The sequence below is a fragment of the Pipra filicauda genome, unplaced genomic scaffold (assembly GCF_003945595.2).
Source record: "Pipra filicauda isolate LSUMZ 115617 unplaced genomic scaffold, ASM394559v2 scaffold130_size2058158_pilon, whole genome shotgun sequence".
NCBI lineage: Eukaryota > Metazoa > Chordata > Aves > Passeriformes > Pipridae > Pipra > Pipra filicauda.
The window spans coordinates 518,454-536,974 of record NW_024103774.1 but is presented as its reverse complement, the minus strand read 5'-3'; the positions used below and the strand labels follow the sequence as shown (position 1 = coordinate 536,974).

The window sequence follows — 18,521 nt, the reverse complement described above, 5'->3', positions numbered from 1 at the left end:
AGCATATAGCTACTTCCTTGGTTACAAACTGGTTGCCAAGGAAGGCCTAGACTAAAACTACTACACTGTTGCAGGTGTAAGTTTAACTCATGATTTGTTCCATTGCCTCCATTTTTCAGAAGACCGAGATGGGTAGGGGTCCCCTAGGCCAAGCTTCTTTGAACTCTAAAGGCTGAAAAAACTTATTTTCCTGTACAGTTCAGCATTCTAAGATACAGAAATGGGAGAGCTCACCTGCCCTAAACACCGTAAGGCATCTGATCTTAGTGATGTTACTGGAACTCTTTGGGGGCCCCTTGTGACTTTTCCTGTACAATTGAGGCCGGATGTGATATTCTCAGAGAAATGCTCCTTTACGAGTTCCCTCTCTTGAGATGTGATCATTAACAAAGTGACATTACATCAGGACATATCCATCTCTGAGTCCTTAGCACTTGTGAGCTAAGGATTTCCTCTCATTTTGGCCTATACAATTTCACATGCTGAGTGGTGTGTGCATATGCTACAGATCACTTTCACTACGAAAGAGAGAGGAGAACTAAATTTAATGGGAACCTTCGGTGAAATGGATGTTCCACAGCTTGTAGTGCACCTTCAAAGGCATGCTGCATGACAAATCTATCAAAATCAGTCATGTCCTTTGCATACTCTATCAAGCAGTTGCTCAGCTTGCCAAAGGACATCTCGAACTGAAGTTCAGAGAATGGAGCACATAATTGAATCACTACTGACCAACTGTCACAACAACCCTCCGCTCCCCAAACACTAATGAAAGGAAGCAAATGAGACGTCCTGATTCAAACTTTTATTCTGATGACATCCTATTGTTGTGTTCTAGCACAGAGCCAAGAACTGAAGAGAAATGATCATCCTCATTACGTTTTCCGAAAGCTTATTATAAGCACTTGCTGATATCGCTGCAGGAATTGACTGAAACTTCAGAGATGAAGCAAATATGCTGTTTGAGATAATGCTAATGTATGCAAAACAGAAAAAAACCCACCTACAAACCCACAAAAAACCGTCCTAGAAGCTTGAAAAAAATCTCACAATTTTAACACACCTGAAGAATCAGACAGATATTATTGATATCTGTGATCATCTTGTTTTTTAGCTGAAATATTTAATTTCGATATTAATTTTTATTACATTTAATATGAAATTAAATACCAGTCACATCTTAGAACTCCTAGAGAACATAAATAGAATACAGACCTACTGTCAGACCTACCCAGTTATGATCCTCTCTGCATATGAGGGAAGAAACATCCTTCCTAGAGTGCCTTGTCACGTCTATTCTGTTACCATATAATCCCACAGTCTCTGTAAGGCAACTAGTATAGCTGTTGTCATCATTATAGAAATAATTTAATACTTTTTCTCAAACACAGTTATGCAACCACATAGAAAATATGACAGTATCATTTTAAAACAGGGGACATGAGGTGTAGACATGTATTCAGAAAAGCCAGGATTTCTTGTCTATCTCTGGGAAAGACTTGCCCTGCTGTAAGAGGCTGTGTGGCTTAAGTAGCCCAAGCCTTTGCAAGCTCTGAAACAGGTTTGTATGAATAGTGACTTATGGGGGAGAACTTATGTTCCTTTCAGACTTTGAGATAACTAAAACAAAAGGGGAAAAGGGGAAGAAATGGAGAATTAAAAATAAAGGGGATTTTGGTCAATTCATATGGTGTTTTCATCAATTGCTACCTTATTTGTAAAAGGATTGATTGAAAATGATAACTTAAACACTAATAAAGCTGAATAAACATCAAAAAAATGGCAAATTCTGTGGCCATTGTTTCTGTTTTGTAGAAGGTTATAAATATGAAGTTATATCAAGATTTGTTCTTAACAAAACAAAGAACTCTTTCATAGCGTTCAAGAAAAGTGGATTGACAAATATATGTCAGAAACACACATACTTTTTATTTACATTTTTCTGAGACAGCATATTCTGAAGCAGATCTGTTGTTGAGTCTTTAGACAATGAAAGTAGATTGTTTTTAATGATTTATGTCAGTTGAATTAAAGATGATTTATCACTGTTTTCTCTAAAGCAACTAACTGTAGAGTAAGGAAAGAATTCTCTTGTTTTGTTTTCTGTCATAGAAAGATGGATTTGTGGTGCTCAGACAACCACAGTGTTTTTGTAACTCCAGTCACTTTGATTTTTTTTTGTGTGGAGTTTTGGAGTGGAATCAAATCTGTGCTTTGTTTCAGAAGAATGTATATGTGATGCAAATTCATCACATATATGCATCTATGACATGCAAATGCAGACCAGAGCTATAAATAAACCTGTTTTATTTTACCTGAATTTTGGCAGACCCAAAAACTCTATTCAAAAATTGTTAAGTAATAATCAGTTAATGGGAAAATTCTTCCCCGTCCCCCCCGCCCCCAAAAAAAAAACCCTCAGGAAATTACAGCTGAATTCTTCTTAGAGCACAGAATACAGGCACAAATGGTTTTGTTCCCCCAGTCTGCAGATTATGCTATTCCACTGAAGTCCCACTGCTTTTTCTTTTTTTAAAGAGGAATGTTGCTTAGTGTTTGAGAAAATAATTGCAACAATCTTTATTTGTGAGGCGAGAATTCAATTTCTGCAGAGGAATTTAAATAGCAAGTAAGGATAGTTATCTCTCTGATATTTGATGAATGGAAAAAAGATTTAGTTATCTTGAGGTGAGATTACTTTTTGGAGAGGATGACATTTATTACCTCAAGGACATATTTCAGAAAATCCCTCTTCTTTATCCAGTGGTGATAGTTCTGTTCATCAGAGAAGAAGGCAATTGGGAAAAGAAAAGATTAATTATATTTTTGTGTGCTTGAGCAGGGGCTGCATTTGGTTTGTTTCTGCAGAGGACATCAGTGGAATAATGAGTAGGTTCTGCAGAGAGGGAACAATTTATTCAACAAGACTTCTCCCAAATTCTTTTCAATTCTATGGTAAACTTCCTGTGCTCCTAATCCTCATCTGTTAATTCCTTAATAGAGAAACATCCTGTCTATTGGCTAGTCAGCTTGAGAGTCCCCTCCTCAGCTTCCCAAAAGCCCAATCATTTCAGAGAGCAGCAGAATTAATGACTTTCTTTGGATTTGTCTCCTGTCCACTGCCTCTTTCCTTATAACCCCAGCCACCTGTTGTGTCCTCCTTCAACCCTTCTCGGCATACCTACACCTCCTCTTGTTATACTTCCTGCCACTGCTGTTATTATTTCTCCTGCTTCCCACCAAGTTGCCTTCTCCCTGTGCAGCTGTACCGTTGGCCGCAGGTCCTGTGCCTGAATCTGTGCTACAGGGGGTCTTGCTGGGTGATGCTCACTGCCTGCCCTGCCTGCAGTGAGATGGAGAGTCACAGATCTCACACCTTTCCTTCCCATTCCTGTTCCCTTCCCTTTCCCTTATGACATTAATTCAGTTCTCTGCCTTCTCTGTTTCTTATCCCCTGAGACTTCTGTCTCAGTCAGATTTACTGAAATTGGCCAAGGCGATAAAAAACTCTTTGGAGAAAGCTGACATATGGATAAATAGCGTTATCACATAAACTTCCTCCTTCATTAGAGAAATAGTCCAAAAATACAGGAAAACCCCTTCTTTCTTAGAGAAATTAATTTTTCCATTTGTATGTAGCATGAAATCAAACTAATATGTTTTCAAGATGTAAGTGAATAGAGTGGAGTAGACTATAATTTTAGACTGTCCTTTTAAAAGGGTGTTACCTGTGTACATGGTCTTCTGCTGGTTAATAGTGAGCCCTTTGAATTCAGACCTACTAATTATACCATGGCAGACAGGTCTCAGGGCTTTATGTCTTCTGACAACTTTTAACTTCCCATGATACCTAAAAAAGCTGGAAGGAAGTCATGGGCAGCTTTCCAGCCACTCTTCCCCAAGCCTGTAGTGCTGCATAGGGTTGTTATGACCCAAGTCTGGGACCTGTCACTTGGACTTGCTGAATCTCATACACTTAGCCTTGGCCTGTCCAGATCTCTCATCTGTCCAGATCTCTCATCAGAGCCTTCCTGTCCTCCAGCAGAAAAACACTGCCACCCAACTTGGTGTCATCTACAAACTTAGCAAGGGTACACTCAATCTGCTATCATCAATAAGGATATTAAACAGGACTGGGACCAATACTGAGCCTTGGGGATACCCACTAGTGAGTGTCTGCAAACTGAATGTGGCACCATTCAGCACTAAAACTGTGCTCACTATTTCATGGGAGATATATATATATATATATATTTAATATTCCTTCATGTTAAAAGAACTTATTGTTAATATAGTAAGTTAGAAATATCAAATTTATGCAAGGTAGAGCAAGTGAAGCTGTTAGAACCTCTTTTTATTTTTTTCTCTTTTTCTTCTCAGAACAAAGAATAATCCAGGACAAACAAAGGCTACCACATCACAGGTACGGTTTTACTCTTGAATTTATGGAGTTATCTCTCCAGAAGTGGTGAGGACTGCCAGTAGCTCAAGTCTGCCAGCTGCTCTAGTCAGGGAAATTTAGCATCTGGGTTTGGGCTTACCAACCATTTTCACTTTAAAGTGACCTTTTTCACTTTAAATTAAGAGGGGAATAAAGGGAGAGAGAAGAAAGGAAAAATGCTGGCAGTTTAACCTTGTGACTTTTGTGCACAATGTACTATTTCAGATGGCTAGCCCTCATGTATCTCTGGAAAATGCATTTCTTTGCTCCCTTGTGACAGACCTCCAAAGCCTTGGTACAGTCTTTTTGGTTATATAATCCCCTAGATAACTCTAGATACATTAATAGCAAAAGCAACCTTGAAGGAAAATACCACTGTGTGTATCAGTGACAGCTCCAATCTCTCCTTCAAAAAACCCCCATTTTTTTTCTGAAATGGCTTTTCTAAGATGGATAGAAAAAGACAGTTTTGGCTTCCATGTCATTCTACATGGAAGTCTAGGGGAAGACCCATTCTACATGGGTCTTTAGTGCCTAATGCTTCTGAAGGACCTTCTGGAAGAGCCAAGAATGATTAAAGTCCTTAAAAAAGTCAAGGCTAGAATTATACCTGTTGTGGGAATTTTTGTGTGGCTTTTCTAATCCATTGGATTTATTCAAATCTGTCACAACAAAGTAACAAGGATGGTATGGAAATTTTTCATGCTGCTTGATCCTCAGCAGGAGTTTTGAACTGTTAAAGTCCAAGTTTTCTGTGCCTTGCAGAAGAAGCCTGTATAAAGTTTAGATCTCCTGCATGGTCTTTCACACAACGCTTAAATATATCTTTAGCAAGTCCCTTGACAAATCTTTTTTCACCTTCATGTGAAGGGAAGACTGGGGAATGAAGTATGGATATGTTGTTATGTATGAGATCCAGACAGATTATTTTGGGAGACTTGATGGAGTTTAGCACTCAAACTGCAGATGTATCTGGAGAGAGACCTGCTTGTAGCCTTTAAGAGGATACTTGAAACTGTTTATCACAGAGTCACAGAATATCCTGAGTTGGAAGGGACCCACCAAAGCCCAGCTCCTGGCCCTGCACAGGACAACCCCAAGAATCACACCATGTGCCTGAGAGCGTTGCCCAAATGCTTCTTGAACTCAGTCAGGTTTGGTGCTGTAACCACTTCCTTGGGGAGCCTGTTCCAGTGCCCAGCAACCTTCTGGGTGAAGAACCTTTTCCTAATATCCAAACTAATCTTCCCCTGATACAGCTTCATGACATTTCCTTGGGTCTTATCACTGATCACAAGAGAGAAGAGATCAGAGCCTGCTCCTCCACTTCCCTTCATGAGGAATTTGCAGACTGCAATGAGGTCTCCCCTCAGTCTCCTCTTCTTCGGGCTGAACAAGCCAAGTGACCTCAGCCCTCAGTTTATTTTGCAGCTATTTGCAGATATTATGACTATTTTATCCATGTTTTCTAAGTCCTTGGATACAAAAATTGTGGAGCTTTTGGCCAGATACTTCCAGTTAAGAAATATGCATTATGTATCTTTCACAGTTAGTTTATATTTTTCTTCACCTTCAATCATTTAATTTATTTAATACTTTTTGTTATCACTTTCTTCAGCATTCACAGAAGTCTAAGATTAGACTGAAAGTCAGGAATAGCTAAGTTTGGATATTGCATATGCCAGTTGTCTTTTGTCTTTAAAAAGATAATAAATTTTTGTAAAGAAATTATATATTTATATATAATATATATTTAAAGAGGAAAGAAAGATCTGACTAGTGAGTTTACTTCAGTTCACATGAGATTTAGCAGGAAATACTAGTTATTGAAGCTTTATCTGGGAACATCATCCTGGATTCCCACTTTTTAACACCTTGGTATTTGTTGTTGTGAAGACTGAGAAGTGTTCTGTTGATGTCCTTAAAGGTAAAGGTTTCTAATATCAAAGATACAAGCTGTGGCTACATCTCAGCACAGCTCTTTCTCTCACAGGGCCCCTTCACCCACTTCACATTTGTTGCTGTCAGGGAAAGAGAAGCACTACTGGCAAGGGAAAAAAAAGTGCAGGAAAAATGAGTGCAAAAATCTACTGCTTGCTGCTGGAACACTGAATTGATAGCAGTAGGATCACTCCAGTTTCCAGGCAGGAATCAGGGAGGAGAGAAGAAACCAGCTAGTACACAGAAAATGGCAAAGGTCTAGGAAAAAGTGTTCTACACAACAGTAGCATCAGAGATGCCTTGGCTTTCTTAGCAAGCCTGTACCTAATCATGTTAATTATTGTTCATTAGTATATAACCCATAGTTTTTGTCTACCACAAATAATAACGCCTTATGCAACTTCTTTCCCTGGTCACAGTTACATCCATTTTGGAGGTTGCATATATTTAAACTAAACCAATAAATTTATAGCTTAAAAGACATTTCAGACTTACTGAGTGCCAAAAAGATGTGCACAACAATTTGCTGTTGAAAAATCATGCCAGAAATTTGAAGGCTGCTCTAAAGCTTAGCTAAATTTGACTTTTGATGGCACTGCTGCACAGGAAGATTATTTATTTCTGTGTTATGGTAGCTGGTGAGATGTTGTATGTTGCAACTGCATAGGACTGTGCAGGAAAACACTGCGAGAGCAGAGACAGAGTGTGCATATTTGAGAAAATGAGGCACTAATATCTTATTAACAGCAGATGATTATGAATAAATGAATTCCCTGAAGCCTTGAAGAAATTCAAGAACGAAAATGAGCAATAATTCTCTAGTTTGCTATGTCTGCTTAAAACGGGATTCCAAGTAGAATCTCTCACCATTTTGTCAGCAGTGACTAAAGATATGGTTTTGTCATGAAGTGACTTTTTTTTAGAGCCAGAGATTTGTCATAATGTAATGGGCTAAAGTCACATAAATAAAATATGTTTTCACAAAACAAAGAGATAATGACATCACCATATACAAATACTCTGCTCTAGCAACTGGTAGATGATGACTTCAAATACTTTTTTGGGAATTTCAATTAATTTTACATGCTATTCTGGATCTGACTTGTCAAATATTGTATCTGAGTGCTTCAGAATTGGCTAAAGTAGACTGGGCACCTAATAGCCTTAGTTTTTTTTTTGAAGTCCTGGTCAGAAAAAATTATATCAATCTTATTGCAACACATTGCATATGAAGAATTACTGTATGGAGTAAAGAGGTTGGAAATAAGAGGTAAAATTACTTTTTTGAAGAACAATGTAATCAAATCAGACAATGTATTATCTCATTATTATCTTATTAATTAAAATGGCTTTATAGTATGAAATTCATTATTAGGCTACCTGCTTATCAGCAAGGTTGTCATGCAGTATTACTGAACCTGACCAAGATACACACTGTGATTGAACCATGACAGTGTGTTGAGCTGGCCTGAATTCCACTGAGGACCCTTGGTTTAGTGAGCTGGGTGTTTCTGAGGGCTTGGTTCCCCTTTCCCATTCTTAAAGCATTAAATACAGCAATACCCCTTACACTGAAATACATTGCAATTAATATGCCAGACAGTTTTCCTAAATGGAAAGTGTTCAATGTGCAATTTGATACTAGCTGGTTTAATTGTTGAGGTCTTTATCATAAAATAACATGTAAAATTGTATATGGTAAGCATCAGTGATAGAATAGGAGAGTATGAACTAGTCAGCAGAGTAAGATTTCTGCCATTGTAGACAATTTCTTTGTTATTATTTCCCCAAAATAATAACTATCTCTCATTTTACCTATGTACTCTTCCTCTTTTACATTTGTTTTTATTTGCCTTCTATATCCACACAGAGGGAATTGAAATGGATTATATGCCTTTGCTATGGTACATGAATTTGCCATAACATATTACTTTGCCATAATATATTACTTTGTGATTAAGTTGTTAAGTCACTGGAAATGGTAGTTTCTTCAGTGAATGTTCCTTAAAATCTTACCGTTTCCCTATTAGTGTCAAGAAAGCAACAACTGCTGCAGTTTTCTCATATATGATATGATAAGCAGGGAATATCACTCTGGACCACTGTTTTTCTAACAAGTTTGTTGCTGTGATGGCTGAGAAGAGCCCTTTTGATCTCCTATAAGGTAAAAGTTATAGGATGACAGAAAACACAGTATTGTTACTCAACTGTGATTAGAGTGACCACATGAAAATCATTTTCCCTGTGAGCGGTCAGCTAGCGTTACTGTAACAGTTTTCTGGAAGAAACATGTAGTTTGTGTTAAGGAGGAAGAAATGCAGGCCTTGCCAAAAGGAGAGAGTTGCATCCTGGGCAAGTAGACAATTTTGATGCTTGACTTAGTAATTTATAACCCTTTCCCAAAACCTGGTGAAGAGCTGTTCTTAGGAAATGGCTTACTGGTGTCCCTCAAAGAGCCTTTACTTTATGGTTATGGTGCAGAAAGACTATGGGAAGCTGGTGTGAACGGTTCACACTCAGTACTAAAAAATGTGTGAGACAAGCCGTGGCTTGTTCATCAGATTTCCATAGTGGTTCATCATGAGTGGTGTGATTTAATGCATATGTCAGAAGGATTCCAGCATAATTCTCCCTCTGCTCCCAGAGATTTCCCTTATCTAAAGGGCTCAGTCACTTTTTTTTTCTGAAAAGTACTTTATCTGAAAAGCAAAGGTAATGATGCTGACTTCCTTTTCATAGTGTTTTGTGACCTGCTTGTTGAAAAGAGCATGCAAGAGCCAGGTATAGTAATTACTACTGTTCTTCAAAGTCTGTATTTTCTTAGTTTAACCAAAGCAGTTTTGATAACATCTAGTTTTATTGTTCTACCCTTTATATTCTATTGCCTTTATTTAGTGAATGAAATATTCTGAAATTATCTTCTAGTGTAGAATTCTGGCTAATACATTTACTGTATTAATAGAACAACCAAATGGAAGATTAAAATGCAAATGAGATGAACTGTGTGAAGAGAGCATACTCACTTAATAAACTAGTTTATTACTCTAATACTGTAGTCTGGAAACAATTTTTCAAAGCCTATTAGTATACATAAACGCATTGTTATTTTTGCATTTAAAATAATTCTGAAACCTTTTTGGCAGAAAGTTGATGTTGAAAGGTTAGGTGACCTGGGTGAAAATAACTGAGTTTTGTGATTGCTGTTTATTGCTGCCTTCATGTTTGGTTTATTACACTTCTGGATGTATTCATTATTGATATACATGGCTAATACCTGTACAATCCTCTTAGGGTCTTGGAATCAATTGATACATTGTGGTAGTTTCAAAAGTTCATAAGCAAAGTATAAAAAATATTTCCTCTGGGTATGTGATTTCTGAGTTTATCGATCACTTATTATTTTTGAAGGGAGAGAATATAAATATAACTCCAAATTTACCTTTTCTCTCTCACAACTATTTTAATGTAAGGCAAAATGCATGCTTTGCCACTGATGGTCCTTATGTGTCTCTAAACTAAGGGTGATACTGTTTCATGGAGTTTTATAGTACTGTTCTGTAGTAAACTCTATATATCAATGAGGATATGTGGTTATTAAAGAATACGTGTTATACATATATGTTTTTATGTATGTAATTCATATGCAGTATTTTTCCTGCATAGGAAGGAAAGGCAGGCACCATCTGAAAGCAAAAGTCATATTTCTAGTGTAAGTACCATACCAGAGAGGCAACACACCTTTGAATGTGGTCAACAGGAATAAAACACAAATCAAATAGATATAAGGACCCCTATATGTTAATCTCAGTCAGCAGCTTACTGTGTCACCTTCTTGCTAATTTTTCCTGTTGTATCTCTTATGCAGAGATTTCCAATTCCGAATTTTGTAAACAAAACTTATAGCAAACCTTTGTGAATTCAATATAATTCTGCAAGGAGGAGAAAAAGGTTGTGATTGACATCATGACACATTTCTTTTAGTCATTAATTTCTCTATTCTTACCATAAGGAGAATTCATCCTTAAGTTTTCTGCTGGACCCTGATCCTTGACCAGCTGGCCAGCTATAGGTCTTGGGTCCCTGGGACAGGAGAGATTTGAGTGGGAGCGGGCTGTGAGGGGGACTCCCATCTTTTTTAGTGGCTGCTACAAGCTCAACCCTCCGTCCCAGCCCGTGTCCCTTGCCTCCCTTGTCAGTGCCTGCCCATTGGCCTTGAGTCTCCTGTGCCCCCTCTGTCCCCTGTGCCCTTGTTCCCCTGCCCGAGGGACAACTGCACTTCTCTGCTTCCTGATGTTTTCTAACCAAATGTTTTCTTGATGACTTCAGATGCAGTTAGCTGGATGATACAGGTCTTGATTAGATACAGATCTTGATTAGATTGCCCAATTCTACAGTATTTGATAAAGCTAAGAATTCGAAGAGCTGACCAAAAAGATAGTGCCTTCCTCGCGATCTGTTATCTGTTGAAAAGCAAATTTGAAAAGAAACATTAAAAATATTTTAAATTTACTGTTAAGAACTTAAAATGTTTAGGTAACCTGTTTTCCAAAAATCTCTCACTGCACGTTTCTCTATAAGCTTTCAGTTTTCTACACCAAGGAGATCTACCTCAAAATCAAACATCATGTGTTTTAAATTCATTGTCTTTGCAGTTGCAACAGGAGTTGTCAGCAACATCAGAGTATAATTTAAATTAAGAAATGTAGCCCCAGTAGAGAAGCATAAGTTTATGCCTTCTACTTTACCAGTTACATGAATTCATGAGGCAACAGTTGCAAACTGAAACATGGGAGGTTCTCAGAACATATTTTCATTGTGACAGTGGCTGAGCACTGATAGGTTGTCCAAGGAACCTGTGTGGTGTCCATTCCTGGAGAAGTTCAAAAGTCATCCAGACATGGGCCTGAGCACTCAATTGGATATAACAAACACGCTGTGAGGACTAGGGTTTAGATGTCACATCTTGGTGTGTTCCAGGGGAACGAAATCTGGAAATGGGCAGGGTAGGGAGAAGGCAGTTTGGCCAAAAACAGCCAGGGTGGTTAGCAGTGGTTTTAATAGTTAGTGTTTTTTTGTTTTTTGTTTTTTTTTTTTTTTTTTTTTTTTTTTTTTTTAAGGGGAATTTCAGCCATTTCCTGGGACAAGTTAATCAATATTAAGGCACTTTGTCACACAAAAATAGGATGAGTTATCTTGAAATTGATGGAGAGGTTGGATCTGATTTCCTTTGTAACAGAGACTCATTTAAAAAAGAGAGACATAGTTGAGGTAAAGCCTCTAATTATATTAATTAGAATAAACCAAATATCTTATTATTTATCATTTGGTTCTTCCATGTTGTTCACATACCTTTAAATCAGCTCAAAAATATAGGTAGGAACTGGGCCCAACAAGTACAATTTAATTACTATAATACATCTTTTTTGACAGGTACAGAAGTAAAATGGTCAGCAGGCCATTACGTTTCCTTTATTTAATAAAACTGCATATAAATGACACAATGAGAACTGCTTGCGGGCAAGTTCTTTAGAAGACTGGCAAAAGATGTCAGATGATGCTGTCACATGCACATTTAGATGCCATTAGCTAAAGACACACATATGAAAGACTGCATAAACACAAAGTCCATTCTATTCCACTTTACTTACAAGCGCTAGTTTCCCCTGCTTTCACAGAATACAGATACACAGTATAAATTTGGGTGGGGCTGCCAAGGAGATTTATTTATATATTAATAAAATTTCATTTGGACTCTAATTCCTCTATGCTCTAGTCTGAAAGTGTATTAAATCTTTCAAAATTAAAGTATTGTTAGGTCTTTGCTGAGTCATCATCTGGGAAATCTCTGTTTTCTCTTTTGTAAAGATTACTAACAGATAGTTCTATACGTCTGCATTTTCCCATATGACAATAAGAAAAACCAATGCTCGATAAAGTGCTTTACCTTGGGTGAAGGTAAAAAGAGCTTTTGTGCCCTCAGTATTGGGCATGGTTGGTTTGAAACATGGGTTTGCAAAGTATTATGCAAATATAGCCTTTCAGAGAGTTCTGGGCTATTCATTTCAGCAGATGAAACTGATTTGTTTCCATTATAGAAACCAGACAAAGATACCATGCAGGAAACCAGACAGCTTACACCATAGTTTTCATTTCAGGTGTCTTAAGCCCAAGGAGTAATTCGTTCTCAGGAGCTGATTTTAATCACAGTTGAGGACAGCTATCCTGCTGCTTACATATAACCTTCTCTAAGCAATGTTGTTGCTATACATAGCCTTGCAACTAAGCATGAAAAGTCCTGTATGTCAAAGGAATATTTGACTGATTGCTAAAATTTGAATTATTTGAATGTGATATGTAGCAGCATGTTCTGTTACTTTATGGAATTCAAATTGTATTTGTTGAAAAACTAAGACTAAATAGAATTTGTTATATTTTTTTTTATCTAACATATGAAATAAAGTAGCAAAAAATGAGCAGCATAGCACATTATTTTATATATGCTGAGAGGGGTACCTGGGATTTACCTCACAGAGGCTGAAATATGCACCACTATCATAATCAAACAAGAATAGATAGAGCCTAGCAGGGACTGACTTAGTCTAAGGAGCTTAAACAATCTACTTTATCCACAGATTAATGAACAGGCACAAGTTTTCATTCACACATCACCTTTTTTATTTTGAGTTTTTGCTCTCCTTTCCTCCACCAAGGGAACATTAGGGTTTATTGCTAAATTGATGAACAACTGCATATAAACTTTAAACAATTCTGGTACTTTTTTCCTCCAAATAGGTATAGACATACTAAAAACAACCAAACAATTTTTAAAAAATATTTCTGTGTTTTATATTATCAGTGAATTCCAATGCTTATAATTTTCAGAAGTTGTATTTAGTTTTTACTCTGTGTTGAATTACATTAAGATTAAAATGGAAATAAAATAAAAAACATCAGTAAGTTACTATTTGAATAAAAATTAATTAAATATAAATGTGCAAAAAAAAGAGTTATTAGAAAGTGTTTATCACTGAAAGAACAGTGCTTTATTAAAACGAAAAGCTGTGCCTATTCTGTGTAATTCAAGATTTAAAATCTAGCAGAATTCAGCTTGTCGTATCTGCCTCATAACTACCTTCTTAGTGTAAAAAGCATACTCTTGGTTTTTTAGTTTCCAATTGTTTTTTTATCTTTATTTATTGATTTGAAATAAACTATCTAATCTAGGAAAAAAATCATTCTGAATCTTCAAAAGTGGCTATAAGTCCCTTTCAATAAATTCTGGTATTTTGTAAAAAATATATTCATTTTGCTAATCTTTCATTAAAATATAGGCAGTCTAGGTGAGCAGGGCTTAAATGTCACTGTAAGTTAGCTTAGTAGCTTATACTGATATGGGACTTCAGATAAGTTATTATGATGTCAACTAATAATATAATCATAGTAAGAACAACTATAATAAAACAACACAGAAAAGATAAAAAAATGTAATTTAAAATAATAGGCATTTAGGTTTTTTTGGGGGGGGATTTGATAAAGATCATATGTCTGGAGTATGTCTTCATTTTATTATTGCTGCTTTCCATTTATATTATCCATTACTGTTATAGAAATGATTTTAAATCCCAACTGTTGTGTTGTAAAAGTGACTAACAGTGTCGCAACCACCAGGCTGCCTTTATGTGCCATGGCACGTTGCTGATCTAAAGAAAGACATGTTAGTAAGCTTTCCCTCACAGGCTATACAAGAAAACACGAAATATTACTGATGCTGTTTGTATATAGATAACCTCCAAAATACAGTCAGTTATGCAAAGCCTGCTTGTTGCTAACACTTATAAAAAGCTCAATCCTCTATTTTGGAGTAAGGATGTATTTTAACCTGTGAATCTCTTTACCAATATCTCTGTGCTAAAATATTAAAACTTTTTGAGGTGTTTAAGGTTTTTATAGCCCATGAACTTTGACATGCTTTGACCAGTGTATGATTTAGAAAATGCCCTTAAGCATGGCCATCTTCTCTAAGACCAGTAGCAGGTTACAAGCAAATTTTACTCAGACAGCTGTGATCGTAACAAAAAATACAGAAAGTGTTTTTATTATAGCTAAAACATACAGTTGTTAAAGTTTCAACTGAGAGAGCTGAAATATTATGAACTATCTGTGATTTCAATTAAGAAATACACAAGCTTTGCATTCCTTTACCTCCATTTTCAAGTCACAGTCTTTTCATATAAACCCCCCCTTTTTTTTAGGTGTTTTTTTTCTTGGCCCTCCAAATATTTTAAAATCCATTTTGTATGTATGTTCTTTACTGTGTAACTTGTACTAAAAAAATTTGAAGACATTTTCACAGTTCTTTGATGTAGATATCTGCAAAAGGTCTATGAAAGTGGCAAAGTAGTCTTTTATTTTGTTGATCGTATCTGTTTATCTAGTATATATTAAACAGACTGCTGTACATCAGCCCAGGATGATTTCTTCTGGAGTTATTGTCTCCAGATTGTCTTTTGAACTATGTAATTTATCAAGGCTTGACTCTGTTCTGTTGAAAGCTTTTTTTTTTCCCAACCTCAGCAAGAGAACTGCTAAAATTATGACTTTCACTGGCTTTTTTTTTTTCTTTCAGTAAACAGCACTCCTACATCTCATGATTCCAAATGAATAAAATTATGAGAACATTTGTTATTTCCTCACGTCTGTCTTTTTTGTCTGTGTTTTCTCTATTTTTCATGTTTTGTCTGTATTTTATATTTTCTTATTTTACCTCCCATTTTTTTAGGAACAATATTGTTATCTAGAATAAGGGCAGTTGTAAATAACTGGAAGGGACCTGATTTCCTCATTATCACAGTTTATCAGTGCTCTATGAAGACTGCAGAAGAAACCTGAAATTGAAAAATGTTCTGTAGGCTTAAATTTTATCCCTAGTTTATTCCCATACCTGACTTTCATGAGAATAAATGTGTAAATAATGGAAGACATTGAAATTATTCACAGAGGATTATAAATAACTACTCTGAAAAAAATATTGTTTTGGTGGTTAGGTGAGCAAGTCACGTACTAATGACTATTCCAAACCCCATTTTCTATTGCTATTGCCTGTTCTGCCTTAATTTTCTGCTCAAGCCTTTGTCTGTTGGACAAATTGTTGGAAATTCCTTATATTCAGCCAGGACAGGTAACACCACCTCCACTTCTGCTCAGCAGTACAGATCCAATCAGTATGAAGTTTCTGTACAGATTTTGTACACATACATGTGTATCACCCAGTTACTACTTCAGCAGAGCTGGGTTGGGGAACAGGGTCCTATCCTACACTCTTCTCTTTCCCATTTCCAAATGACGGTAATAAGGGATGTGATCATCCTTGAGCTGTTGGCAGACTCTGCCACCACTGCTGGCCCAGATGGTGCCCCATCAGAGAGGGCAAGGCCTGCACTTGAGTCACTGTCAGCTCTCAGCTTAGCCTCCACTGCAAAGTAGTCTGCTTACCTTAACTCCTGGCACACTTAAGCAAAACCTAAAACTAACAACTCTTTAGAGCCATGAAAGGCAAAGACTGCAGCCTTTAGTTGCTGGGCGTCTGAGGCAGAAAGGAAACCCATGTTTTCCAGTGTCATGAGATGCAAAGGTCCACAGGACAATGCCTGTGCTTTTCCTTGGATTAGTTTCGAAGCTCGCTCCTTTTGCCTTTGAAATCACACTTATATTTCAATGAGTTGTATTTTCACAACATTTAGAACTCACAGCCTGTGAATATCTCCATAAAGTCAGCTACTGTCCCCATTATCTAAATAAAAGAATGTATAATTTTCTAAAATACGTCTAGAGGACAAAATGCCAGACGGTCTCTCCTTTCCCTGTCCTCTGGATTAAAAAGCTTGTCAAGAAAGAGAAAGAGATTCCAAAATGATTTCTTTTGCTGCAGAATCTCCCCCCTCTATTCCGACATGCTTAGATGCAGAGGGGAACCAAGTTCTTAAACATTCCCTTAAGCGAGATTAAGGCACAAATGAGGCCAGATGTTGGATCCCAAATCGATAAATACACCTTTATTTTGTAAAAAAAAAAAAGCCCTGCTGTGGTAGACCCTGAAGGCCCACTGGCCAGTTCACCAGCATCCAAGTAAAGTTTGCCTGGTACCAAGATGGACCCGGACTGTCCGCTGTCTGGTTCCACAGTATCAAAGCAAGATCTGCCTGGCATATCTTATTTGGAAGAGTAAATCCTTGCTGTGTTCTTGATTGCAACAACTTCTCATCTTTTTTGCTGGTCTCCCTCGTCTGATGGCTTGCTGGGTGCTTTCTGGAGCTTTTGCAAGCAGCTCAGCTCTGCAGCAGCCTAGCTGTTGCATCAAGACTTTTTAACTCCATGCTGGAGGCAATGCAGAGGTAGACTCCATTTTTTAATCTGTCCATTACAGTCTTTGCTTGTACAGGAATATAAAATATTTTGGAGGCATTTTCCATTTCACCTGTTGATGTTACTGTAATTTGCTTTAGTTTCATTTACTCACATAATTTAATGCAGAGGTGTGGAGCTAAAAATTCTCTCTTGATCATAAGGGCTAGAGAATTGGAGCAGCACCCAATGGGGCACCAAATTCACATCTGCACTGGGAAATACTAAAAAAGAATAGTGGAAAGTGCCTGTCTAGGTCAGGAGAGGGTGCTAGGTGAACTCCAGGGAAGTATAAGGTATTTAATTCCCATGAGCTGAAGAGATAACCTTTTTCTCCTCACTTTCAGAGAAGGTGCTAAAGGACAACTTATACCTCTGTGTTTTGAGAAACAGCAGCAGGTTCTCCTGTGTTGAATTTAATATTGAACTGGTATTTTAGTCTTAGTCTAAAAATGCTTGCAATGGCTTTTCTGCACATGAGCATTTTGGTTAAAAGCAAAAACAAAACTCTCACTGTTTTATTTTAGATCTCAGTAAAGCTTGGATTCAAGAAGACACCATGGGCTATTCAACCCCAACGTGCGTAGCTGCAAGTAAAGAAGAGAAAATTTAAGTGGCCAGGAACAATAAGGTTAAAAAGTAAAAATGTTCCAGTTCTTCCTGGATTGCCTCAATATTTGTTTTTCAATTAAAAAGCCTTATTTTTATTTTGAAGAAGGAATCAAATATTCCTTTTCACCTGTGGATTTGGGAATAAATGAAGTTAATCTAGAACTTGATTTGCAGCAAAAATATCCAATTGAAATTTTGTGGATCACTGATAAATACCAGCTTCGGCCTTCCCTAGAAGCTTGGGGAAATGAAACAGGGCTGTCTGGAACTCAGTAAGGTAGCTGCCTTTTTTTCACTTTCAGACATGAATCGATTGATTTGATGAAAAGTAATTTATCAAGGGGGAAAGGCAACAGGATAATTTACAGTGCAATGAGATGATTTGCCATCCCTAAAATTGCTTTCCCGAAATCTGAAATTACGTACAGTCCTTTTCTTGGCAAGGCTATTAGTGTGGTTGCTCTTTGCTTCCCACTGCTTCAGCCTCAATCTTCTCTCGGTTTGCGATTTTCAGGTCCCTGCCTGCTCACCCAGGCCAGATTCTGGCAGCAGCTGGCTGTGTACTTCAAGTCCCTTGGCTACTGATCCCACAGGCAGTCTAACTCTGCTTCATCCTACACTCGATGTGCTTTTGCTGCCTCACCTTTCTGTCCCAGCTCTTGACTGCCCTGGATAAACTTTGCTGCTGTCTCTTTGGCGTGTATTTCTGCTACCTGAGCAAAAACCTATGGGTAGTTCCTTGTAACAAGGCATTTCTGAAGCAGTCTTTCCCAGTCCCTTTCCATCTATTTACTTTGAGCAGTTGCCTGAGCCACATTTCTTCACTTTCGATCACCACAGATTTATAAAAAAATCTCCACAATTGTGGAATATGCTCATATTAGAACTTATTTGTTAAAAAAAATGCCACTGGCAGTACAACATTTTGAAATGTTTTAGACCTGCCCATATAATTTTAGAAATCTTTTCATACATCAGATATCAGGTGAGCACGATTTTTTTCCTCTGGCTTATTTTTTAAAGTTTGAGCACTGAACTTACATTGGAGGGGGAAGTGATGCTATTTTAAATTGTTGCTCTGTTTTGGTGTTTAAGCTGTTCACTGAATATGTCTTTCAACTGCCTT

The 18,521-nt window shown here is 37.2% G+C and overlaps 1 long non-coding RNA gene across 1 annotated transcript; it reads left to right on the top strand.

Moving 5' to 3' along the window:
- Window positions 1-40: 40 nt before the first annotated feature.
- LOC120322561 lies at window positions 41-17,550 on the top strand. The gene is made up of 3 exons (XR_005562337.1): window positions 41-1,561; window positions 4,381-4,423; window positions 17,311-17,550. It is a non-coding gene; the product is annotated as an uncharacterized LOC120322561 (long non-coding RNA).
- Window positions 17,551-18,521: the final 971 nt, after the last annotated feature.